A 27,872-nucleotide genomic window follows, 5' to 3' on the forward strand; every position below is an offset into this window, starting at 1 on the left:
CCAAAAGTACTTATAAATTTGGAGAATCATCCTGAAGTATGGATGTTATTCAAGCTCACTTTCAGATTAATAATGTCTCTGAAATAGAAAACAAAGGTATCTCTCCTCGTTTGCAGTTAACATGATGCTGAATTCATCTCCCCTTAAAGAATTTTTCCCGGGACTTTCCTGGTGGCCCAGTGGCTAAGACTCTACACTCGTAATGCAGGTGGCCTGGATTTGATCCCTAGTCAGGGAACTAGATCTCACTTGCTGCAACTGAGATCTGGTACAGGCAAATAAATAAATGAATAACTAAATATTAAAAAATAATTCTGTCTCATTTAGTTGATTAGTGACCAGCTGAACCTAATAATGTTCCTTTTTTTTTCAAAATTTTATTTCATTTTAATCAGATAATACAAGGTTTTGAACCCACAAAGCAGAATTCAACAGAAAGCCAACCCCTCCTTAGTAATTTAGCTTTCTTTATCAGGTGTTAGTAATGGTCAAAGAAATACTAGCCTCCAAGAACATAAAAATGAGCAAGACCTGGTTTCTGTCCTCAGCACTTCACCGTTTTAGAAAGTGAATAAGATACAGAGTAAAGATCTACAATAGACAGTGTTTCAAAAAGTCATAAATGCCTTCATTGGTAGAGAAATGAAATCCTAGTAAAAGTCAGGGGAGGAGTGTCATACTTTTGACTGGGAGAGGTCGGGAGGACTTTCTGAAGAAATATACGGTTTCGGGTACTCTGTGAAGAGCATCTGGGATCTGGGCAGATGGAGATGGACTCGCGTGAGCTGAGAGGTGGAGGCCATAACGGGGTCCCGGGGCCTCCTGCTGGCTGGAGACGAGGAGGGGAGGCACAGTGGGAGGAGGGGAGCGGGCCGGGGTCCCCTGAAGGCCAGTGAGCAGGGTGGGCAGGACGGACTTCTGCTTTGGAAAGATGCTCGGGAGGGGGTAAAGCGGAGCTTCAGAAGGCTGTAGATGAGGGTCCGAACCAGGGGGGTGGCAGGAATGGCAGGGCGATCGGAAGGGATGTGAGGTGTTTCTGAAGGTGCCATCAGGGGCTTGGCCACAGTTGTTTCTGGAGTAAGAGGGTGGGAGGGGGGCCGAAATAAATTGGGGGGTTTAAAAGTAAAGCCTGATGACGAAAAGAATCACATTGGCATTAGAGAAATGCGGAGGAGAAAGTGAGGGACACAGAACACGGGCAACAATTAGCACCAGGACTGCTGTGGTTTTTACAAGTTGTTTTCAGCAACCTGAGACTGACAGATGTGTCTGTAAACATGGGGACAGAACTGCTTCCTCCCGGTACCTCAGAGTTAGGGAGCCTTGCTCGCAGGGCAGGACTTGAGAGTGTACAGTGGAGCTTTGGGAGCTGAAAATAGAACACAAACAATAGAATCACAAATAATAGAATCAATAACTTATCTTCAGTTGAAAAGAGAGGCTCATCTATTTGATATACTGACATTAATTACTATAAAATCCTTTGTGGTGACTGTTGTCATACAGTCGCTAAGTCACGTCCAAGCCTTTGCGACCCCGCAGACTGTATCACACCAGGCTTCCCTGCCCTTCACCATCTCCTGGAGCTTGCTCAAACTCATGTCCATTGAGTCAGTGATGCATCCAACCATCTCATCCTCTTTCGTCCCCTTCTCCTCCTGCCTTCAGTCTTTCCCAGAATCAGGGTCTTTTCAGATGAATCAGTTCTTCGCATCAGGTGGCCAAAGTATTGGATTTTCAACTTCAGCATCACTCCTTCCAATGAATATTCAGGGTTGATTTCCTTTAGGATTGACTGGTTTGAACTTGCAGTCCAGAGGACTCTTGAGAGTCATCTCTAGCACCACAGTTCAAAAGCCTCAACTCTTCAGCGCTCAGCCTTCTTTATGGTCCAATTAAGTAGAAAATTCTACTGTTGTTCAAAAGTCCCCAAACCAGGGGGTTTTTAAGACATGTTGAGCAAACAGCTGGAATCCAGAAGCTTAGTTAGGGCCTCCAGAAGGTAGAAAACCCAGCTCAAAGTGACAAGCAACATTAGGATTCTTTTTAACTCTCACATGACAAGCACTTTGTCAGTGGAGAGGTTCTCAGGGTGATTAAGCCATCAGGGTCAATAAGTACTGAGGTTTCCTCCAGGCTTCAGCAGTCCTGTTTCTCCTGGTCCTTCACTGGGTTCCCTGGTGATCTCCAGGTGGAAAAGCAAGTGTGGACATTGCTGTTCACACTGGTCATTTGGAAACAGAAACCATGAAAGGGCAATTTCTTATTATTCTTGTTTGTTTTTCTTGTTTTAAGGAAGGGAACTCTTTCTCCTCAGTGTACCCAGCAGATTGATCTCACATCTCTTTGTCCTGGACTTAAATGACAGGCCTGTCCCTGAATCAGTCCCTGGCCTCTATCAGCTGTGATGCACACCCTGTGGACAGGGCCAGTCTCCTGTGAGTTCTAACCACACCAACTATGAAGTGGGGCAAAGAGGACTGAGCAAAATCCGGGTGATACTAGAGAGGAGGCAGTGGAGGCAGATGGAGGCTAGGAGACCACGTGGCCTTTGCTCTGACCCCAGTGGTAGGTATGTAGGGGATGACAGAGGATGAGACGGTTGGATGGCATCACCAACTCAATCGACATGAGTTTAAGCAAACTCCGAGAGAGAGTGAAGGATAGGGGAGCCTGGCGTGCTGCAGTCCACAGGGTCACAGAGAGTTGGACACAACTTAGTGACTGAACAACAACAGTGGTAGGAGGGAAAGAGGGAGAGAATGAGCAACTGGAGGGTGGATTTTTAAAAAACATTTTATATCAGTGCATTTAGAAAATGGGAGAAATCTGCCTGTATTTTCTGTCACTCGGGGAACTCTTGTAGCCATAGGAACGAGGACTGATTGGAATCTAGCTCAGTCATGGTTTGGGAGGAACTGGTACACCTGCAGCGATCTGGTGCTGTTCTTAGGTGGGTGTGGGACCCGGGCTTCTGGGCTGGATGAGCAGTTCGGCAAGGAGCATGCTCACCCAGCCCAGGGAGAGGGCTTCCGGCTCCAAACCCCCTGTGGGAACAGAGAGGAGACAGCCAGCGGGAACCACGGACAGGTGCTGTCAGGAAAGGAGAATTGTTGGTTCTGTCCTGAATACCTAATGGTCGTGGTGCTGTCAGACAGAAGCTCTTCACCCTCTGATGTTCCATCTCCACTCGCTTGACAAAAGCATCGCAGCACATCAGACTTTCTCAGGTTTGTGTAAGCACATGTTTCTCAGGTTCCTGAGGGTGTTTGCCTGTGAATCCAGCTTCCCTTTCTGTTTGTCCTGCCTCCGGGACTTTTCTTACAAGATCGGGGATGACTGATATGTGTGTGAGGTGTGGCTAAGATGAAGAGGGCGTGCGCAGCTGAGCTCTCAGCATCTTCATGTCAGTCTGACAGATGTGTGCACTGGCCATCACTGGTCAGTAGGACAGCCTGGAAAAACGCATGCCCAGCTGTCCAAACCCTACTGCCTAGACACCTGTCTTTCCCGTCAGGGTCACAGCCCACCCTGTCTACACTTGCTGGGTCACAGACACACTCCCACTGCCCGGTCATCCAGGGCGCCCTCGCTGGCTGGGTGTCCCGCCACTCTCATAAATCAATGTGAAGAATGTCTGTCACTATATCTGTCCATTGGCATCTATCTATAGTGACAATGAAATATGATAGAGCAGCAAAGAACAACAATGGTGGTGATGACCACTGTTGTTCATTTAACAAATGCTGCTACCTGCCTACCTGTGTGTCTACCAGCTGCTGTTCTGGCTGTTGGAAACCAGCAGTGAACAGGAAAGGTCCCCATTCTTAGTGTTTTTGTTTTCTTGTGTTTTTTTCCAGATATTGTATCCAGGAGTGGGATTGCTGGGTCATACAGTAGCTCCATTTTTAGTTTTTTGAGGAGCCTCCCTACTGTTCTCCATAGTGGCTGCAGCAGTTGACATTCCCACCGTCAGTGTGGGAGGGTTCCCTGTTCTCCACACCCTCTCCTACATTTATCACTATAGACTTTTTGATGATGGCCATTCTGCTAGTACAATGGTAGCGCGTTGTAGTTTTGATTTGCATTTCCCTGATGATCAGCGATGTTGAGCATCTTTTCATGTACCTGTTGAACATCTCTGTGTCTTCTCTGGAGAAATGTCTATTCGGGTCCTCTGCCCATTTTTTAATCAGGTTGCTTTTTTTTTTTTTTTTTTTTGATGTTGAGTTGGAGGAGCTGTTTATGAATGTTGGATACTAACCTCTTATCAGTCAAATCATTTACCAATATTTTCTCCCATGCAGTAGGTTGTGTTTTCATTTTGTCATTGGTTTCCTTTGCTGTGCAAAAACCTTTAATTAGGTCCCATTTCTTTGTTTTTGCTTTTATTTCCTTTGCTTTAAGATGCAGATCCAAAAGAATATTGCTGTTGTTTATATCAAAGAGTTTTATGGTTTCAGATCTTACATTCAAGTCTTTACTTCAGTTTGAGTTGAGCTGTACTCTAAGACAGTGATCCAGTTTCATTCTTTTGCGTGTAGCTATCCAGTTTCCCCAGCATTTTATATTCTTGGGTCTTTTATCATTAATTAGTTGACCAGATAGACATGGAAATGACTTGCAGTCTCTAAATCTAAAACTTCACTATTACTGTTATCATCCCTAAAATCGGTCCATGGACTTTGTAAGCATAGAACCTTGTGTCTATAAAAATTATATTCATTTCTTTTTCTTTTCTCTGACCTGGCATTTTGCTGCAAAAGGGAAAGATGTTCCCAGCAGTCCCGGTCAGATCTGAAACCTCCACAAATCTTCAGTGTCAGCACACTGAGTGAGCAAGCTGCCTCCCTAGAGCCGTCACAGTGAAAGTGAAAGTGCGAGTCGCTTAGTCGTGTCTGAGTCTTTGCAACCCCATGGTCTGTCCATGGAATTCTCCAGGCAAGAATACTGGGGTGGGTTGCCTTTCCCTTCTCCAGGGAATCTTCCCAACCCAGGGATCGAACCAGGGTCTCCTTCACTGCAGGCAAATTTTTTACCATCTGAGCCATCAGGGAAATCCATCATATACAGAAGAGAACATTTTATAGGTGGCCTCAGGTTTTTGAATCCTACCTTTATACAGATGTATTATTTATGAATAGCTGATAAGAGAGCCCAAGTTTTGCCTGGAAATAGAATCTTGCCTCTACCTTGTACTTCCCAGCAGTCTTAAGGATCAGTGAGCAAATACATCACAAGCTCCACAGAGTATTCAAGGTACATAATATTATCAGCCATGATTTTGGCCATTAATACAAAATTCTAGAAAGCATGCATTTTTTTGTTTGTTTCTTTTTGTGTTTGCCAATGAAAAAGGGCGGCTTCCCTTGTAGCTCAGTTGGTAAAGAATCTGCCTGCAATGCAGGAGACTCAGGTTCGATTCCTGGGTTGGGATGATCCCCTGGAGAAGGAAATGGCAACCCACTCCAGTATTCTTGCCTGGAGAATCCCATGGACAGAGGAACCTGGAGGGCTATAGTCCATGAAAAATAAACACCAAATATCAGGGGGAAATGGACTGATTCACCCGTTGAAATCTCTCAGAATTGAAATCCCTTTCCAGTGGTTTCCCACGTAACTTTTTCAACCGAAGTATTTCTGCAGGTTGGACTTGTGCCAAATCATACAGTCAGACTGCTTCAACCACCCAGATGCTTATGGGCAAAAATAATAACTCCATATGAAGTTATTATTAGCTTTTTCTGCCTGAATCATGGCTAAGATCTATTTGTCTTTAGAAGATAATCAAATTACAATCCGTTTGAGTATTTTCTCCCTAGCTTGTGCCACTATTAGCAGCTCTCAGTCAGAGAGCCTCTCATAAATGAACGAAGGGCCTTCCTTACGCTGAGTCAGTTCACCCACAAAACTTGAAACTCTAAGGAAGTCTGACCTCCTGTGTATGTTATGGTAGCAAGCTTTTTTTTCTCCCAATTATTTTTATTAGTTGGAGGCTAATTACTTTACAATATTGTAGTGGTTTTTGCCATACATTGACATGAATCAGCCATGGATTTACATGTGTTCCCCATCCTGAACCCCCCTCCCACCTCCCTCCCCATCCCATCCCTCTAGGTCATCCCAGTGCACCAGCCCCGAGCACTTGTCTCATGCATCCAACCTGGACTGGTGATCTGTTTCACACTTGGTAATATACATGTTTCAATGCTGTTGTCTCAGATCATCCCACCCTCACCTTCTCCCATAGAGTCCAAAAGTCTGGCTTTTTACTTATAAAACACTAGTATTGGATGTAGTAGTCATGTACATATATGAGAGTTGGACCATAACGGAGGCTGAGCACTGAAGAATTGATGCTTTCTATTTACAGTGCTGGCGAAGACTCTTGAGAGTCCCTTGGACAGCAAGGAGATCAAGCCAGTCAATCCTAAAGGAAATCAACCCTGAATATTTACTGAAAGGACTGATGCTGAAGGGGAAGCTGAAGTTTCAATACTTTGGCCACCTGATGCAAAGAGCCAATTCATTAGAAAACACCCTGATGCTGGGAAAGATTGAGGGCAGGAGGAGAAGGGGGAGGCAGAGGATGAGTTGGTTAGATAGCATCAGTGACTCAATGGACATGAATTTGAGTAAACTCTGGGAGATGGTAAAGAACAGGGAAGCCTGGCATGCTGCAGTCCATAGGGTCACAAAGAGTCAGACACAACTAAGCAACTGAACAACAACAAATTAGATGTGTCTACTATTCTTTTAGGTTTAGGGCTGCAAGACAAGCTAGTCACCCTGAAGGAGGAAGGATTCTGAAACAATGAGAATTACTTGTAACACAAGGTATTACAATCAGGATGGTCAATCAAGTCATTGGTGTAAGTTGGCAACACCCTTTATCTAACAGGGAGCTTGAAGTACAGGGACCACAGTGTAAGTATGATATGTGTGTATGTGTACTTAACTGGAATGATCATTTGAGAAGTTTTATTTCACTTGGTTTTCAATAACCTTCAAGTCTTAAGGGAACAATTCTAAGCCATCTAAAGTCCTCTCTATTAGTGGACATAATATAAATACATTCATTTGAAATAGAGTTGTTTCATAATTCAGATTGTATGAATCAAGTATCACTTTTTTCTCTTTTAGTTTTTGACTGCACTGTGAGGCACATGGGATCTTAGTTCCTTGACCAGGGATCGAACCCACACCCCCCTGCAGTGGTACAGATTCCTAACCACTGGACCCCCAGGCAAGTCCTAGGTTTTACTTTTAAAGATAGAATTTGGTGGTTTTCTAAGCTAGCAGTTCAAGTTTAACATGAGATACAGGCCTAATTAACTCTTGTGAAGTAGCTCTTTGAGGAATTAGGGTCAAATTATACATGACCTGGGCAGGGATGGGGTGGGGTCTGTGATGTTGATTTTGTCAGTTTCCCTTCTTCCCCATCTCTCTCCCACTGTCTTCCCCTGCTTTCACCAAGTGCTGTCTCAGCCCACACTTCTTTCAGGCTTTATTCTCATCCAGCTATTCAACAAATCTCCAGGGAAGTTTGAATATGGTAACTGTTTACAACATCAGAGAAATGTCACCAGTGGTGGGATTTCAGGGGGTCAATGATAGGCAATTGGGCCCAGGAGGGGTGCTAAGAAGAAATCTGAAATGGGGCTTGTGAATCTCTTCTTCTTCTTGGGTTCTAAGAGTCAGAGAGGAAGGCTGTTAAGGATAGCCCAGCACACCTGTCTGCCCACCTCAGCCTTTTCCGGACCAACCCCCAGCCAGTGCCCTTAAAATAGAAGGGCCAGAACCATTAGCTCACTCTGACCTACCACTCTTGTGTCAATAAAATATTAGCAACTATAAATAACTTGGGTATTACTGGGGAAAATGACAAAGCAAAAAGCTCATTGTACAGTGAAAGAGAAAAGTAACATTTTAAATCATATCAGGCTGACGCACTAACAGTATTTAATGAAATGTTTCTAAGCAACGAGGTAGGAGAATCAAAGAGCTTCAATAGAGCTAACATTCATAGAATCAGAAGGAATCCAAAAATAGCCTCACTTTCTTGTAAGCAATTCAGGTTGAAAGGTAAAACAAACTCCTTCCCCAAACTCAGCCAACTGGACAATTATCTCTTCCCAAATATCCCATGTGTGGCTTGTTTCATCATGGAATAACCACATACATAACCAAGTAATGGGCTTCTCTCATAGTTCAGTTGGTAAAGAACCTGCCTACAATGCAGGAGACCCCGGTTCAATTCCTGGCTTGGGAAGTCCCCTGGAGAAGGGATAGGCTACCCACTCCAGCATTGTTGGGCTTCCCTTGTAGCTCAGCTGATAAAGAATCCGCCTGCAGTGCAGGAGACCCTGGATTCAACCCCTGGGTTGGGAAGATTCCCTGGAGAAGGTAAAGGCTGCCCACTCCTGTATTCTGGCCTGAAGAATACCATGGACTGTATAGTCCATGGGGTCACAAAGGGTCTCACATGACTAAGTGACTTTCAGTTTCAGCCAAGCAATAATATGTATGAAAACCTTGGAGAGGAAGTACTGGGGAATGATTTAAATCCCCTGGGTATGAGATACACCCTCTTCAACTCTTGTCTTCGAGATAACTAACAAATAAGAAGATCTCCTGGAGTAGGAAATGGCAACCCACTCCAGTGTTCTTGCCTAGAGAATCCCATTGACAGAGGAGCCTGGTGGGCTACAGTCCATGGGGTTGCAAAGAGTCAGACACAACTGAGCGACTGAACACACACACACACAAAGAACACTCAGTACTCCCTCTTATGTGCATTTTAGGTCCATAAGTGAAAGTTTTGCTGTTCTATCACCAATGACACCCTAGCTTTGTCAGCAGGAAAGATTTTCTAAAGAGAAATTTAAGTGTCTCTATAGACCCAAAGAAGTACTCAGTGGATTCCAGTTAGAAGAGAATATAAGATCTTTTCATGTCACCTTAATGCACAAAACCAAGAATGCCTTAATACTTGTAGATTAATTTCCCCACCACTGTGTGTTTGAAATGACAGCTCAGAAATCCACAAGTATTTTCATAGCTTCCCCAAGAGACAGCTACAGTGTGTGTGAAGGTCCTTTTAAAATAACAGTCTGTGCAGAAGGCTTGTGGCATACAAATGGGTGTTCTTGGCTCACTCACTCTGCACCAGAAATCATGTGTAATGGGCTCAAGAAAGAGAAGGAGGAGGCCCTTTTCTGGCTGTTGGTCGCTTGACAAGCCAGTGCTGGCTGCTTTGACTTCTCTGTTTTCTGCTGCGGCTGGAGTTCAGTCCAGAAAGTCAGGCCGGGCACCAAGCAGATTGCTTCACTAGCAAGAAAGATACTTAGTGAAATCCATCCGTCCATCCATTCACGCAGGAAGCACAATCTTCAGAATGGCTTACTTAATTAACCAGTTTTTAGAAAGCTCACCAGAAATGCATATGTGGGGGGTTTTGTTTTGTTTCTTCCTTTTGTCACTGGCTTATTTCACCTAGTATGTTTCTTCAAGCTTGATCCTTGTTTTAGCATGTATTAGAATTTTCTTCCTTTTTAAGGCTGAATAATTGTAGATTTTTTAAATTGAAATATAATTTATTTACATTGTTCCAAATGTACCACAAGAAGTTATTCAGTTATGTGTATACACAGAAACACACACACACACACGTGGGTGTATGCAGTCATGTCTGACTCTTTGTGACCCCATGGACTGTAGACCTCCAGGCTCCTCTGTCCATAGAATTTTCCAGGCAAGAATACTGGAGTGGGTTGCCATGCCTTCCTCCAGGGGATCTTCCCAACCCAGGGATTGAACCTGCATCTCTTATGTCTTCTGCATTGGCAGGCAGATTTTTTTTTTCCATTTATTTTTATTAGTTGGAGGCTAATTACTTCACAACATTTCAGTGGGTTCTGTCATACATTGACATGAATCAGCCATGGAGTTACATGTATTCCCCCTCCCGATCCCCCCTCCCACCTGGCGGGCAGGATTTTTACCACTGGTGCCACCTAGGAAGCTGGTGTATATCTATATATATATATGTATATATACCAGCTGAAAAATCTGAAAAAGCTGAAAAATCTGAAAAAGTATATATATATATATATATATATATATATGTATGTATGCATGTATATATACCAGCTGAAAAATCTGAAAAAGCTGAAAAATCTGAAAAAGTATATATATATATATATATATATATATATATATATATATGTATGCATGTATATATACCAGCTGAAAAATCTGAAAAAGCTGAAAAATCTGAAAAAGTATATATATACTTTTTCAGATTCTTTACCATTAAAGGTTATTGCAAGATATTGAACATAGTTCCCTGTGCTATACAGTAGGTCCGTGTTATTTGTCTATTTTATACATAGTATTATATGTTATATGTAATGTTAACAGTAGGCATCTGTTAAACCCAAATTCTCAGTTTATCTCTCCCCGTGTTTCCCTTTGGTAACCATAACTTTGTTTTATACATCTGTAAGTCTATTTCTCTTTTGTAAATAAATTCATTTGTATCATATTTTTAAGATTCCACATATGAGTGATATCACATGATATTTGTCTCTGTCTGACTTACTTCACTTAATATAATCATCTTTAGGTCCATCCACGTTGCTACAAATGGCATCATTTCATCCTTTTTATGACTGAGTAATATTCCATTGTATATACGTACCACATCTTCTTTATTCATTCATCTGTTGACAGACATTTAGGTTGTTTTCATGTCTTGGGTACTGTAAATGGTGCTGCTGTGAACACAGGTGCATTATTTTTTCACACTAGAGTTTTCTCCAGCTATACGCCCAGCAGGGTCATACAGTAGCTCTATTTTATTTCTTAAAGAACCTTCTTACTGTTCTCCATAGTGGCTGCACCAGTCTACATTCTCACCAACAGTGTAGGAGGGTTCCCTTTTTATCATACCCTCTCCAGCATTTATCATTTATAGACTTTTTGATGATGCCCATTCTGACCAAAGTGAGGTAGTATCTTACTGTGCTTTTGATTTGAATTTCTCTAATAACTAGTGGTATTGAACATCTCTTCATGTGCATCTTACTGTGCTTTTGATTTGAATTTCTCTAATAACAGTGGTATTGAACATCTCTTCACGTGCCTGTTGGCCATCTGTATGTCTTCTTTAGAGAAAAGTCTACTTAAGATTATCTGCCCTTTTTTTTCTGATTAGGTTTTGTTTTAATTGAACTGTATAATTTCTATTTTGGAAATTAATCCCTTGTCAGTCGCATCATTTGCAAATATTGTCTCCCATTGTATAGGTTGTCTTTTCACTTTGTGTATGGTTTCCCTTGCTGTGCAACAAAAATACATATTTTGTGTGTCCACTGAAGCCCACGGGGGCAATGTGTCAGACTGAACGCACACAGCTCCGGTCCCAGCTAGATCCAGCCCCACAGTCCACACCTTCCGTCAAAACGAGCCTGACTTCCCTCCCAGCTCATGTCTTCCGACTACACAATTTCTAGAACTGTTGCTTTGCTCCTTTAAACCACCTTCAGTTTCAAAATGATCTACTTCACTTGCCCCAGTCTTTTCCCGTGAGTCTTCCTGGAGGACATTTTTGAGCCAGGGGCTTGATGTTATGTTTTTGTTTGTTTTTATTAGATATTTTGATATTGAAATTTGATATTATAACATTGATATATAAGATACTTGATATTATAATATTGATATATTAGAATTCTTGCCACATTCTAATATATCTCAGTGAAAGTGTCAAGTCACCAGAAAGTAACCGGTTTAAAAATTATATAAAAGATGATGAGATTAGCACAATGTCCATTTAAAACTTCCACAAAACCAAAAATGGAGCTGCCAGCAGCTTCCATTGTTTTTCTGAGGTCACACCATGCCCCCCTATCACGTTCTTACCCATTGTGCATCTTAAGTTCTATGATAGGCACAGAAGGGATGCTAATACCGCAGTGCTTTCATTCAGACCTTCTGCCCACATGAGGCTGTCTGTCCTGTATCATCACATGCACCTGGATGGCACCACACACAGCTCGGCAAAGCATCAGGTCAACCACAGTTCACGATGGTAAAACCAGTGCTGAGCTGGTGGGGAAATGAAACTGCTTTAATATATTGCATTTCATCTCTGTGAGTCAAACTGCAGATAAATGCTCAGTCTTGTTCTAGATTAGAATTAAAACATCCCATGTCAGTGAAGTCCTTGCTTAGGAGGTCCCACATAGAACGGCAGCCCAGGCTCCCACTCGCATGCTGTTGGCTGGAACGCATCCCTGTGAAGCTGTGGGCTGTCCTCGCTCAAGAGAACCCCGTTGCTGGTTTCTTCCAGAGTCGAGACAGTGTTACTGGAGAGATCAGAAGAGGTGCTGGACCAGAAGGTACTCTCTTGGGCTCGCAAGCTTTAGCAAAGAGTGAGGAACACTGGACACAGAATCCAGAGACTTGTCTTACCCGGATCAGCCAAGAACCGGCCACGTGGACTGCGTGCACAGTTTAGGTCACATTCATTGTCTTTTCAGGTGGCCCTAAGCAGCTCCTGGTCGCCACACAGATCGAGTTCAACCTCCCAGGCTGGCCTTCGGTTTCAGCCTGTATTCCACCCCAGCTGTCTGAGGGGTGGCACCGTATGGGGTCAGGGGTACAGACCCTGCAGTCAGGCTACCTGCTTTGAATCCCAGGTCTGCCCCTGTCCAAGTTGGACAGATAACCTCACCTTTCTGGACCTCAATGCCAAATCTGTAAGCAATATAGTAGCAAGGCTGTCTTGTAGGGCAGTGGGGAAGATTAAGTGAGTAAAAGTGGCCCTGTCCTTGGCACGGTGCCCACAGGGAGTACATATGCTGGTGGTTTAGTCGCCAAGTCGTGTCTGACTCTTTGTGACCCCATGGACTGTAGCTTGCCAGGTTCCTCTGTCCATGGGATTTCCCAGGCAGAAATACTGGAGTGGGTTGCTATTTCCTTTTCCAAGGTGTTTGCTAATGAAAAACTGTGCCTTCACTTTTGAGTCTGACTTTAAACCCACCTTCTCCACGGCACTTTCCCAGGTGCTGTACATGTTTAGGGACCAGTGAGCAATGCTGAGTTAGCAATTCAGACACATTGATGTACTCAGGGAACGAGAGAGCGGTGAGACTGATTTTCCTCCGATGCTTGTTCCTTTCACAGTTATCCCGTGGCTTCATCTTTCTTGTATCTATATGTGTCTGTGGGCATGTGAGCCTGGGCTCCTGTTCTTCACACCTCTCCACTTCTCCTGGCAAACCTCAACTCCTCTCAAGGTGCAGCGCGAACATCCCCTCTCCGGTGAACTCCTCCCCGATTTCCCAGCTGGGAAGGCACCCTCTCCACAGCAGTTTTTATAAATGGCTGCATAATTCTTCTACTTGCCCTGCACTGAGAGTTCAGGCCCACATTCCTCCCCTAGCTTCTGGGTAGGCTTGTAACTGCTTCACCCCAAAGAGTCTCTGGCAGGAGTAAAACTGGTGTCTCAGGAGCCACGCCGTGTTGTGTGTGAGCTCAGTCGTGTCCGACTCTTAGTGACCAACCAGCTCCTCTGCCCTTAGGATTCTCCAGGCAAGAATACTGGAGTAAGTTGCTCTCTCCCCCAGGGGATCTTCCCAACCCAGGGGCTGAACCTGAGTCTCTCACATCTCCTGCTTTGGCAGGTGGATTCTTTACCACTGCACCGCCTGGGAAGCTGGGCCCTGAAAGATGACGTGGCCTCCATGCTGTTGGCTGGAATACATTCCCTTGGAGCCATGAGGAAGCCTGGCTCCATGCAGAAGCCACGTGACACAGCTGGTGGGCAGACCTGGTTGCCCTGTTTCCAGGTGGGGCCCCTGACATGGTGGCACACACACAGCTGCCTCCTCCATGCTCTGCGCCCCCTCCAAATCTGTGAAAATTACAAATACGACAATCCCTTCGTGTCCTTACGTCCTGGGCTAGTTTATTATCATCCAGCAAAAGGGACTGGGGCACCCTTCTTCGAGCCCCAGTGACTGCGTGTGTCCCAGTTACAGCACTCAGCTGCCTCCCAGAATCCTGTTTGTCATGCCCACCGACTGCAGGCTCCCCGAGGTTTGAACTCTGTTCCTATCTCAGTGTGCCCGGGAGCCAGCACGGCGCCTGGAACATGGGCGAGTCTCAACATGCGTGCTGAATAAGCCACTACGTAGAGGGCTACTGTTTGCGTTGTTCTGTCGCTCAGTTGTGCCTGATTCTTTTGCAGCCTCTTGGACCGTAGCCCGCCAGGCTCCTTTTTCCATGGGATTTCCCAGGCAAGAACCCTGGAGTGGGTTGCCATTTCCTCCTCCAGGGGATCCTCCTGACCCAGGGATCAAACTCCCATCTCCTGTATTGACGGCGGATTCTCTGCCACTGCGCCCCCTGGGAAGCCCTTCCCTGAGCTCAGCGCCCTCCCTGCAGCCGTCACACTGAACGTGACTGAGGGCTGGGCCAGGCGTGTGACTCAGGTTCTCAGCAGCCTCCTTCACTGTAGGCTGAGCGCACAGCCCCTCAAGCAGGGATCACACACTGTTCTTTCTGTTGCGATTAAGTAAGCCAGCAAAGTACTGAGCTTGTGTTGTCACTGCCAGCCTCAGCAGACTATTTATAGACACGTGTTCCACGCGCTGTGTGACATACACATGTATAGTCACACTGAGTTTTTGTCGGGTTAGCAGCTGAGTTGACTCAGAGCTCCCGGTGATGCTTCTGGGGCCGTTGTTCACTTGCTCCTCCATGCACTTCCCCGGGGGGCTCCCCGCCAGCCTGCTCCGTGCCAAGCAGGAGACTCATGCTGGCTTCCATTATTTTGTTGGGTTTGAGGTAAATCTTTGACACAGCATCTGCACGCAAACCAGTTTTGCCACTTCTCCAGGGTCTATTTCTATGACTAGAGTGGCGAGAAGCAACATGTGTCAACAAGTCTGCAAGGGGCTGGGACTAGAGTGTGCTTGAAATTGACAGCAGAGACTCGGAGACGGGGGTTGACGGAGGGAGGCCAGCCTGTGAGCCATGAAGAGGGCATGACAGGGTTTTCTGGCGTGGATGGCACCTGCGCGACCACAGATGGAAAGTGGTGGCCTCAGAGAGACGACACCGTGGCCCGTAGAGTGTCCATATTCAAGGAACCTGGTAAATTACATAACGGAAAACAGGAGGGATCAGACATCTCCTGAGCCCCGGTGAACCGTGTGCCAGAAAGGCATCTAGGTACTGTCCTTGCGGGTCCACGTACTTCGCGCCATCCTGGTGGCAAGTCCTGTGATGTCTCTGAAGCTGTTCTCCCCTCTCCGGCCACACCCCTCCCTCAGCCAGGCTATTCCATCCACTCCCACCCCTCACCTTCCGCAGCCTCCCCCCTTCACCACAATCAGGGCTGTCTGGTTAACTCACTCGACCTCCAAAGTGCTCACTATCGGTTTGCTGTTTTTCTCTACCAGCTTCAGAAAAACTTTCCAATGCCCCATCTATGATCCCTGTTTCCCTCTCTTACATCTTCCAGTATTCTCTCTCTTTGGCGCACTTCCTTCAGCCCATTGCTGTTGTTGTTGAGTTGCTAAGTTGTGTCCAGCTCTTTTGTGACCTCATGGAGCCCTCTAGGCTCCTCTGTCTGTGGGATTCTCCTGGCAAGAATACTGGAATGGGTTGCCATTCCCTTCTCCAGGGGATCTTCCCGACCCAGAGATCAAACCTACATCTCTAGCATTGGCAGGTGGCTTCTTTACCACTGAGCCACCAGGGAAGCCCTTGCTTCAGTCCATAAATGATCCTAAATCTCAGACCATCTCCATTAACTGTTTTCTCCTCCAGAGATGGCCTTAAGATTTAATCAGACATAGAGATGAATTCAGCATTGCTGAAATCCAGGGTCGCGCTGAGACACATAACATAGGCGGTACGTGTGTGCTAAGTCACTTCAGTCATGTCTGATCCCGTGTGAACCTATGGACTCCAGCCCACCAGGTTCCCCTGTCCATGGGATTCTCCAGGCAAGAACACTGGGGTGGGTTGCCATGCCCTCCAGGGGATCTTCCCGACCCAGGGATTAAACCTGTGTCTCTTATGCCTGCTGCATTGGCAGGCGGGTTCTTTACCACTAGTGCCACCTGGGAAGCCCCCTATATAGGTGGTAATCAATGTCATTCATTAAATTGCAGTACTGCCAGGGCTGTGTAGGAACTTGGACTAATTTTTGAGACTGAAATAGGACTCTGAAAATAGCCCTGCTTTAATCAGGGCTGGAGAGAGGGTGGAAGATAAAGGGAGACAGGAAGGCAGGAGACTGAGCATCAGCTGAGACCCATGACAACCTCCATCTGCTCCCAGAAGGGGTCATGTTGAGTCTCATTCCACTGCAAGGCAACAGAATTCTATGTGGGAAGGTATGGGATTTCTAGGGCTTCCCAAGTAGTTCAATGTTAAAGCATCTGATGACTCCCAATGCTTGGAACTGTTTTAACTCCAAGATCCATCCATCCATTTAACAAATATTAATTGAGCAACGACAATGAACCTGGCCCTGTGAAAGACACTGCAGGTATGAAAACAAGTAGGACAGGGGAGTAGTGGAGATGAACCAGAAGGTGAATCCTGTAGAATGTGCTGGGAACGTGTCTCATAACAGACTGAACCCAGGACATCGCAGGGTTCCTAGAGGTGGTTTCAACCTGTGCCCTGATTCATAAAGGGTGAGCCAGCATGAGCCAGGTGAAGAGGGAAGTATAGACAAAGAAGAGGCTGGAAGGTTACACTGGGACCAGGTAAGGAAGATCTGGAGTCATCCTGCTGAGGGATTTGTGGTTTAACACATGTCATGTGCATCCTCATGCTCAGCACAAAGAAGTCCCTGATATATCTTATCCTTTATTATTTATTCTATGGGCCACAGGAAGTCAGAGGACTTTAACTGGTGTAAGTCAGTCAAGATGGGGGGTATTGACATATTAAGATTTGCATTTTGCAAGCTCCCTTTGGCGATAGGGAAGAGAACAGATGGTACAGGATCACTATTAGGAGTGAGGCAGTGGAGGAGCCTGAAGGGGTGATCTGACAAAACGTGATGGTAGCTGGGGTGGGAGGTGACCATAGGGAAAGAAGGAAAGTGGTGAAGTGTTGCAGATGGGAGGCGAGTGGGTGAAGAAAGCGGCGTGTCAACAATGACCCTGGGTTCCCTCGTAAGCAAAGAAGCTGTGTTGGTGCCTTCCCCCAACACAGGAGACAGCAGAGCAAGGAGAGTGGGAAAAGGATGCACTGTGTGTGTGCAAGTCCAGCTTCGGTGCCTGTGGGACATGCCGGCAGCTGGGCATGGGCTGGAACTAATGAGAAAATCTGGACTAGACATCTAACTTCGGGAAGCTGGCAGCCCTTAGAGAGGAATTAAATCCACAGCAGTGGATGAAATGGTCCTGAGAGAAAGGAAGCAGAGTGGACCCTGGGAGCAACCCTGAGGAGGAAGGGATCAGGGATCCAGGTGCAAAAATTATATATATATATATTTTTTTTTTTTTTAAGAGACACTCTAACGTTGTTTGTTAATTAGCAACAGATAACTAAAACACTGGCAATGTTAATCTTTTTCTCTGGTGAAGCTGTTCCTTTAAGGATCAACAATGACCTCAGCTGAAACTTCAGGGGCCTTCTCTAAGTCTTTTCCTTTCTGGACAGCTCCAAGGCACGTGACGATCCTGAAATGCCTTCTGTCGGTGCCCCTGTCTTCTTTCAGGTCCGCTGCCTCCTCTGGAGCTCAGTATTTCTCTCTCATCCATTAATGTCGGTGCCCCTGCCCCGACGTTCTCTATAAACTCTGGTCTTGGTGTTTTTATCCAGTCTCACTGCTTTAAATATCGCCTCCACCCAGATAATGTCCAATTCCTGGCAGAGGCACAGTGAGTAGAGGCTCAAAGTCTGGAAATGGGCCAGACAGGGCTTTAATCCTGCATCTGCCCGTTCCTAACCAACCGTGTGACATGATGTGAGCCATTAAAGTGGTTCAGCCCCTCTAAACCGCAAAGAAGCAAAGAACTTTCTCCTCTTAAATCTGGATAACAATAGCATATAGCTCACATGGACATTGCTTTAGCTGCCCCAGAATGAAGACTTAATAAATCACAGTTTTCCCATGTCTTAGTTTTTTGTACCACTGCTTACGTAAGGAAAAAATGGTAATATTGAATGTTTGTATGCATGTGGGGTAAATGGAGGTGGCTGTGATCAGAAAGAATTGGCCATAGGGCTCTGGCCTCTCCAGCCCCTGCCCAGCCCCCACCCTTGGGGTGAGGGCCTGGATAGTGACCATCCCAGATCAGACACAGCACCCCCGCACCCCATCACACACACATCCCACAAGCCCCGGGGAGGGCCAGGGGGAGAAGGGGGGCAGCTGAGAGACCAACATTTCCTGAAGAGAAGTTGTTGTCTGGAAAAGGCCATTTAAACCTGCAGACACAGTGGGCCTGATTGCCCGTCACCACCCAGAGGGTGAGGGTGGAAAAAGAGGAGGAAAAGAACTGTGTCTCTCAAGATCTCTATCCAATCATCCCGCTCAGCAGGAACACCTACAAGACTTAAGTGCCTGTCACAGCCAGGACACCAGCACGGACACATCCCTGGTCCTACTCAGGTCACGTGTTCTCGTGTGTGTGTGTACGTGCGCTCATTTAGTTCTGTGCAGTTTTATCACGCGTAGGTTTGTATATCCACCACCACAGGGAAACAAGGATCTAGAACGTTCTTCCCACCACAGGGATCCCCGGTGTTGCGGGATACAAACACACCCACTGACCTCCCACCCCACCCCTCACCCTGACAGCTGAGCATCCATTATTCATTTCTACAGTTCATTTCAAGAATGCCCTAGATGGAATCATCCAGCCTGCAACCTTTTGGAATTTGCTTTTATCATTCAGCACGATACCCCTGAGATCCACCCTGATTCTTGCCTGGGTCACGGGTTTTAGGAGATCTGGGTTGTCTCCAGTCTGGGGTATTTCTATTGCTGTTGTATTGACATACAAGCTTTGGTGTTAACTGTTACTGTACTTTTAAGATTAATTTCCCAGAAAACTCCAGTTAAATATCTTCTCCTTTCTTTGCAGGCTATTTAAGTTTTCCTGTCTCTGAAATGTTTTTTTACCATTGCTCTTTCTAGTTATTTATCTTTCTCATTTTGATTCTTGGGGATTTTTTATAGATTCTGAATGCTAATCTTTTGTCAATAACATATGTTATAAATATCTCCCAAATTCTGGTGTCCTTAGATAAACATAAATTTTTAATCTTAATGTGGTCAGACTTATAAGTCACTCTTTGTGCTTTTTTGTGTTCTGTTTAAGAAATTATTCCCTACCCCAAGATCACAAAGATAACCAGCATGGTCTCCTAAAATTTTAGGGTTCTGCCTTCCACATTTAAGTCCTTCATCCACCTGGAATTTGGTTTGTGTTACATATTTACATAGGGCTGCAATATCAATTTTTGAACACGAATCTCCAGTTGTCCTATGACCATTTATTTGAAAGTCTGTTCTGTCCCCAGTGACCCCAAAACCCATCCCTTTTGCATATTAAGTGTCTATATATTCTCGGCTGAGTTTCTGGGTTCTCTCCATTCAGTGGAGGAAAATAAGAATGTTCCCCTTGGGGGCAGCGGGGGAGATGGGACAGGTTTGCTCCTGCCTCCCTCTGTGCCCTTTGGGGCTCTTAGCCTGTGCAGGTGATCAGCATCTTTTAAGAAGCCATGCCCTTCAAAGACCTGGGCTGTGTCTGGTCTCTGACGCCTCAAGGAGCTCTCTGAGTTCAGAGAATGCCAGCTTTAGGGTCCTCTTCCCCTCAGGAACCTGGCCACTCATTACCCGACCTTCTTGCAAGTTCAAGTTTTTATCGATTTTTTTTCTTCCTTATCGGCTCTTTTCACGAGGGCATCACTCAGTATCTTCTGAGGCCAGGAAGGGAAATAGGAAATTCACATCAAGCCAAACTGGCAGCTTAATTGACTTCAGGAGAACTGGTGTTTGGGCGAATGGCCTTCCAGCCCTTCTTCACTTTCTCATGGTGCTCACTCTGGGAATTTGAAAGCCTCCAAACTCATCCCCCAGCTCCAATCTCTCACCAGACCAACACACCTCCCCACGGCTGCCGCCTCCTCGGAGCAGATGCCTGACCAGGACGAAACCCTCTCTGCCACCCTGTCCTTCCTCTTGGTTGTTCAGCAGCCAAAGAGCTCGAATAGCTCTCACAACCTGTGAAGAAGGGTCAAGGACCCCACCCTAAGTCCGGGAGCTCAGGCAGTCCGGCTCCACTTTCCCGGCCTAAGCCCCACCCTGTGCACGTGTCACTAGCATGGGGGAGTTTTCCTGTGATTGGAGGAACGTGCGCCAACGTGGGAAGAGTCTCCCTGTGATTGGAGGAACGTGCACCAACGTGGGAAGAGTCTCCCTGTGATTGGAGGAACGTGCACCAACGTGGGAAGAGTCTCCCTGTGATTGGAGGGACGAGCCTCGGCGTGGAGCGAGGTTCCCGGGGGATCAGGTGGGCCCTTGCTGCACGCATGCGCATTGAGGAGCGGCGCAAGTCCTCACGGTCTAGGCCGGTGCCTGCGGGGCGAGAAGGGCCGGCTTGGAGCTGGTGAGGACCAGCAGCCGAGGGGAGCGGGCAGCTCCAGAAGCCGGCAGTAACCCTCAGCTGACCGCAGCAGACTGGAGGCAGGGTCCAGAAGTCCGTCTACCCAGAGCTCCCGGCAGCGCCCCACTGGCCACGCCTGGATTTTGGCCTTGGGAACCCGGATCTGAACACCAGCCTGGTACACCAGCTCTCCTGTGTTTCGTTGTGGGACTCTGGGGGCAGGGATGAGGTGCCTCCCCAGGCCCAAGAGCCAGCCCTCTAAATGGTCTCTGAGTCCCACCCACTGCCCCTCAGGACCAACTATATATTAGGACTGGCAAGTGTGACTGACCAAACTGTGTTCCCCCAAACTCTAAATGTTGAAGCCCTGACCTCCAGGGCCTCAGAATGTGCCTGTATTTGAAGCTAGGGCCTTTGAAGTGGTGATTAAATAAAATGAGGCTGTTAGGTGGGTCCTGATCCAACCTGTATGCTTATAAGAAAGGGAAATTTGGAGACGGAGAGAGAGACACTAGGGGTGGGAGCATTGAGGAAGAGCCACGCCCCCACAATGAGAGGACAGCCATGGTCTTAGGAGAAACCAAACCTGCTGACACCTGAATCTTGGAATTCTGGCCTCCAGACCTGTGAGAAATAATTTGTTGTTCAAGCTGGCAGCCCTAGTCAATAAATACAAGCAGAACAGAATTGTGGAGGAGAGCCTCATAATAGTTGATTGTTCAGTAATCCACAGGGTGTACCAGGCTGTGCTTAGAGTTGATTTTGCATTTAAGAATTTACTTTTTTGAATGTACCAGTGTATTATGAAAATAGGTGTTCAAGGGTCACCATACCATAGTTTAGGGCAATGCTCCGAGAAAAAATAAGAATCAAAATAACCAGGGAGTGTTGGAATCTACATCTGTTGATAGAATTAACAGCTGTTGAATTCTGGTCCGAGGTGCAAGGGAGAGGACCAGCTTGAAGCCAGAACATTCCACATTTCTCTAAGAAATCTCTTGTCAGAACCAGGTCACTGACAAGTTAGTGATTGCCCATGGCTGGCAGTGTCTGAGAGGAGGCAGTGACCACTCCTCTGTGAATTGCTCTGTTCTTCTTGTCATGAAAGTTGCCAAGTAGCCACTCTCTAAGTCTGTAGTCAGTGAGTCAACAGCTTGCACCTGGCATTGGCCTCCAAGCTGTTGACAGTCATGCTCACAGTTCCATACCAATTGCAGACACTGCTGCCCGATACAGGTTGATCAGGCCTTGTCCATACCATATGTGTTTTTACATGGCTGTGATTAAACTGGCAGAAATGTCTGAAGGTAGGAGGGAGAAGAAGGAGCAGGGGCTCCACATGGGCCCCTCACAGTTGCTCTGTGGATGTTTCAAAATAAGTTAGCTTGTTGCCTAACTCAAGTTCAGCTGTTTGTGGCTCAAGCATTCAGTATTGAGAGACAAGTGTTGGGTGAGAGGAGATAGCTTCCTTGAGGAAGCCAGCAATCCTGGGGAGAAGGTGGACTCGTGTCCCAAAGGACCAGCTCCCCCTTGCTGATTGGGGGCACGAACTCTTATAGGGGAGGGTCAGGGTGCACAGGAGGGGTGGAGGGCTATGTGTAGAAGAGCAGTCAGCTCTTGACTGTCATCTTGAAATTGGTCATCGGTGGTCTGACTAGTGTCATCTTGATTGTTTTGTTGTTCAGTTGCTAAGTCGTGTCTGACTCTTTGCAACCCCATGGACTGCAGCACACCAGGCTTTCCTAACTGTTTTAAGTGCAGTTAATCTTCAGTTCCAAGACTGATTTGTTCCCATTTGTTTGAGGACAGTTCTTGCAGCTGTGGCAGCTTATGTCCCTGCTGCAGCCTGGTCATCGTGTAGTTAACTTTTCCTGCTCGTGGGGGTTTCAGCGCCTGTAAGAAGCTCACAGGACATGGCTCAGAATATTATCTATAGCCCTTGAGGAGGAACTCAAGGTCTTCGACTTTGCTTAATGGCTAAACTGTTATTATTTGATGTTGTTTGACTATTTCCCTTCTCTTCTGCATTTTCTCAACTCTCTGATTAATTTTGTTCTTTGGCTAAAGTTTTTCTACAAACAAGAGGCAGGAGGAGGACTTGGGGGAGGGCAGGTGGTCCTGCTCGGTTTCAGCCTCATGTCCTTTTATTTTTTTCCAATTATGTGTGTCCTGATCACGTGGGCCTTATATGTTTATATATATTTTTTTAATTGAAGTATAGTTGCTGGACTCCATGGCTGATTCATGTCAATGTATGGCAGAAACCACTACAATATTATAAAATAATTAGCCTCCAACTAATAAAAATAAGTGGAAAAAAAAAGAAACAACAACAACAAAAAAGAAATCCATTAGCAGTAGCAACAACTTAATGACAGACAAGTACGTGGCATGATTTTAACTACTGTGTGTTTAATAGTCCAGTGCTGGCAGGCCAATAGGAAACTAAGATAAGTTTTGCTAAAATTCTGCTTTTTCAAATTATGGTAAATGAAATAAAATAGTGTCCAAAAATGAAAAAAAAAAATGAAGTATAGTTGCTGGACAATATTATGTAAGTTACAGGTGTGCAGTATAGTGATTCACCTTTTTAAAGTGTTATATTTCATTTATAGTTACTATTTTAAAAATTGGCTGTATTCCCTGAGTCGTACATTATATCCTTTTGTTCATTTATTTTACACCTAAGAGTTTACTTCTTATTCCCCACCGGTTTCCCTTCCCCACTGATGACCACTAGCTTGTTCTATGTATCTCACCTCACCATCCCTTCTAAGACACTGTGGTACAAACAACCTCACAGATAACTGTGAATAACATCTTCTTTCTCTGTATCTTCCCACATGACTAGCATCAAAGAGACTGCCTGAAATATGGAATTTAAAAATTATACTTCCATCATTATTTTGAATGTAGCCATGTACTGTTGACCTCCTTGGAGAGATTACAGGCTTCTGGCACAAGATCTGTGACCTTTCATTCCCTGTGGAAGCCCATCCACGCACAAAGTGCCTGGTACCTGGGAGGCAGGTAATAACTGTTTGTTTAACAAATGAACCGAAGTTCTCAAGAAAAATACCACCAGTGCCTTAGAGAGGAAAGAAATGCCTGAACAAATCACCTTCCATCCCCATCTATCTGTCTCTGAATTCCTTTAGACAATAAATATTTGAGCATTCTAAAACACACAATTTGAGCAGAATCTAATCAGTCTCTTATAGGCTTTCTCAGGGCAAAATCTGGGCCCAGCCAATGCGTCCCCACCCCAGACCTTTTCTCTCGTTTATACCCCTTCCTCTGTCTGCAAGCCCTGCTACTCCTGTCTGTCTTTTCAGATTCTCTGACTTCTTTGGTGAAGCTTAGCTCAACTATTGGGTTTCATACCAGTCTTCCCCTCTTTAAACCCATCACATTATTGGCATCTAATCCTCCTTCTGTGGATTCGTGTCGCACCCACTTCCAGACCATGCGGTGAACTTTTGGAGCTCAGTGGTCGTGTCTCTGAAGTCACTTCCAGCCTGCACCCTTGCTGACCGCTCTGCCTCGTGCTCACTCTTGGTCGCCCACCTTCTCACATCTTCCCAGGACACCGAGATGCCCCATTGGTTGGTCTCCTTGCCAAACACCTTGTGCCCACATTTACTTTGGGGGGGATGTCTTCAGAGTCATTTATTCAGCCGTTGCTTGTTGAGAACATGCTGAACAAGCTTTGCAGACACTGCTTGGGTCCCTGGAGATGTGGCCATGAAGTGACAAGGGGACCCATCACAGAGTGGGTGATGAGTACACCAACAGTGAGAGTGTCTTGGGTGAAGGAACGCTGACGGTGGGGCAGACACAGCGGGGGGCTGCGGTGGGAAGGCGGCTTATTTTGTGTAAGGTGTCAGGAAAGACCCTTCTAAGGAGGTGACAGTTTCGCCCAAATCAAGACAAGGAATCTGTTAAGCAAAATGCAGATAAGTCAGGGTAGCGGGGGTAGTCAAGAGTAGGTGCCATAAGTGGGGGAAGTGGACAGCTGCCAGCTGGTGGGGACCATGGAGACTGGCTTGGCCTGGAGGCAGAGGTTTTATTCTAGATGCAGTGGGGGCCAACAGGGGATTGTGCTTGGTGGGAGATGGATGGATGCGCATTTGGGCCTAGACGCTGGATGCTGGCAGGAAGCAGGGGAGGCCTGGATTAAGGTCATAGCCTTATTTCCTGAAAACAGCAGGAAGTAAATGGCTTCAGATGACATTTTGGCAATAAAACCAACAGGCCTTGCTGCTGGGTCAGACATTGTGGGTGGAGGATGGGAAGACTTTATAGAGGGACCCATGGATTGTTGGCCCAGCAACAAGTCCTGGTAACTGAGATGGGACAGACGCAGACTTAGAAGGGGTCCTAGGTGTGGACCCTGGGCAGGTTAAAGAACTGTTAGATGTTCAGTAAAGCCCACAAAGAAGGGTCACTGAAGGCCATGGGGCTTGTCTTGGGACCTGCATTCACTCCTTTCCTTTTGCATGGCCCTCTGAGCTAGCTGATCATTGCTTCCACAACACATGGAAGGTTCCTGTGCTGTATCACTATCCAGAGGTGGAGCGTGTGGGATTCCAACTTTAAGATTATGGAGAAGTGAAAACTCCACACTGGCCTCGGGCTTAAGCCACATGCTCCCTCACTGGAAGATGGACAACACAGAACAAGGACCAAAAGAAGACAATCGAGGGTCCAGGTTTTCTCCCTTCTGTCATGACCATTTACTGTATTTGTTGTTGTTCAGTGTAAGTCATGTCTGACTCTTTGCGACCCAAGGACTGCAGTATGTCAGGCTTCCCTGTCCATCACAATCTTCTGTAGTTTGTTCAAATTCATGTCCATTGAGTCAGTGATGCCATCCAACCATCTCATCCTATGTCATCCCCTTCTCTTCCTGCCCTCAATCTTTCCCAGCATCAGGGTCTTTTCTAATGAGTCAGCTTTTTGCATCATGTGGCCAAATTATTGGAGCTTCAACATCAATCCTTCCAATGAATATTCAAGGTTGATTTCCTGTAGGATTGACTGATTTGATCTCTTTGCAGTCCAAGGGACTCTCAAGAGTCTTCTCCAGCATTGCAATCCTAAAGCATCAATTCTTCAGTGCTCAGCCTTCTTAATAGTCCAACTCTCACATCCATACGTGACTACTGGTAAAACCATAGCTTTGACTATACAGACCTTTTGTTGGCAAAGTATTGTCTCTGCTTTTTAATATGCTGTTTATATTCTTTCTGTTTCACACCCCCATCTGGATGTAACATACTATTCAGAGAATCTGGGATATTCCCATTGGTTGCATAATTCATTTCTGACACTTGTGTTAATATTGTCTCACTCTTCTAGTTGATGACCCTGGGAGCTGCAGGTAGTAAACTATTTCTGTGATTAGAATTCTAAAGTTACCTGAATCCTTTGTACTAACTGTTAGGAAACATTTCCATCAGGTGAAACTGTTCATGTTGGAGAGATTGGATGGTATCATGCTTCAACCAAACTCTAAAAGTTTTTTGCAAAAGCAAATCACTATTCTTGCTTATTATTCCTCTGTGTGTGAATAGCTCCCATGAGAACCTCGTAAGAGCAGACATCCTCTGTCTAATTGCCATCAGATAATACCCAGTTCCTGATGTCATCCTGGAAAAGCACTGATGCTTCTCTCATATAAAAATCACACTATTTTCATTAACATACATCACAACTAAATGCCAGTAGGAAAGAAGGTATTAGAGCATGCCTATTCTGAAACTGTTTGCAGAATAAACTTAAAGGAGCTTTATGGAGGGAGGTGGGAGGGGGATTCAGGATGGGGGACACATGTACACCCATGGCTGATTCATGTCAATGTATGGCAAAAACCACTACAATACTGTAAACTAATTAGCCTCCAATTAAAATAAATAATTTATATTTTTAAAAAAGCAACTAGCAGTTAAGGAGATCAAACAAGTCAATCCTAAAGAAAATCAACCCTGACTATTCTTTGGAAGGACTGTTGTAAAGCTCTAATACTTTGGCCACCTGATATGAAGAACTGACTCATTGGGAAAAACCCTGATGCTGGGAAAGATTGACGGCAGGAGGAGAAGGGGATGACAGAGGACGAGATGGTTAGATGGCATCACCGACTCAATGGACATGAGTTTGAGCAAACTCTGGGAGATGGTGAAGGACAGGGAAGCCTGGTTCGCTGCAGTCCATGGGGTCGCAGAGTCAGACACAACTTAGGAACTGAACGACAACAAGCAGTTAATCTATGTTGTGGAAAATAGACACAAGTGTAATTGTCATTGTAAGATCTCCTAACAACCCTTTGTAAAAACATCAACCACTGAGTCTCTGAGGCTGTGGATGGAAACTAGAAAAATCAAAGAATGCCTATGTGGTAGTTTCCTGGTCATCGAAGGACGTTAGGTGTTGACTGACATTCTCATGGGGTCGCAAAGCGTCAGACACAACTGAACAACTGAGCACGGCATTCTCACAGGTCCTGTACATGTGTAATCCTAACTATACACCTAGACCTCCGTTTTGAATACCCACTCCAAGCAAAAGAGTCTGTTTAAAGCACCTTGAAATTCCCTTCCCTTGTCTTACAGTAGTCTCTAAGAGCTAAGCCCATACTTGAGTCAAAGCTATCAGATGATTTAATGAGATGTTGTCCAGAAAAAGAATTAAACAGGGATCCCCACCTCCCTCTCATGGGAAACAGAGCGAAATGGCAGTCTTCCCCAAAGGAGGCCTGGCGCCTCCCTCAGCAGGAGGAGTCCTGACCGTGTCCTCCCGTCGGGCAGTGCAGCCGCTCTGCACTGCAGCTCAGGAAACTGGAGACTTTTCTGTTTAGAGTCTGGAGGGGTTCGGAGTTGGTGTGAACCCCTCCAGGATGAGCAGCTGTCTCTCTCTCCGCCGGGCCTGTCTTATCTGGGTCCCCTCTTGAGCCCCCTCAGAGCACGAAGCGGCCCTTGTCATAGGTGCTCCAGCCTGGTACCCCGAGTCGTGGGGCCTTCACACGGCTGGTGTCAGCAGCTTAGCATCAGACTGGTCTGCTCTTGAACCAACTCCACCCTCACGCTGACTTTTCTCCTTTTTCTGCTCTCAGTCACTGATCCAAGTGTTCTGTTATTTATTGCATGTTATTTCTCACTGGACAGGGCATTTTCCCCCGTTTAAATTGTGGAGGAATTCACTCAATAGAGTCCAGGGTTAAGG

Source organism: Odocoileus virginianus, chromosome 18 (assembly GCF_023699985.2).
Source record: "Odocoileus virginianus isolate 20LAN1187 ecotype Illinois chromosome 18, Ovbor_1.2, whole genome shotgun sequence".
NCBI classification, from domain to species: Eukaryota; Metazoa; Chordata; class Mammalia; order Artiodactyla; family Cervidae; genus Odocoileus; species Odocoileus virginianus.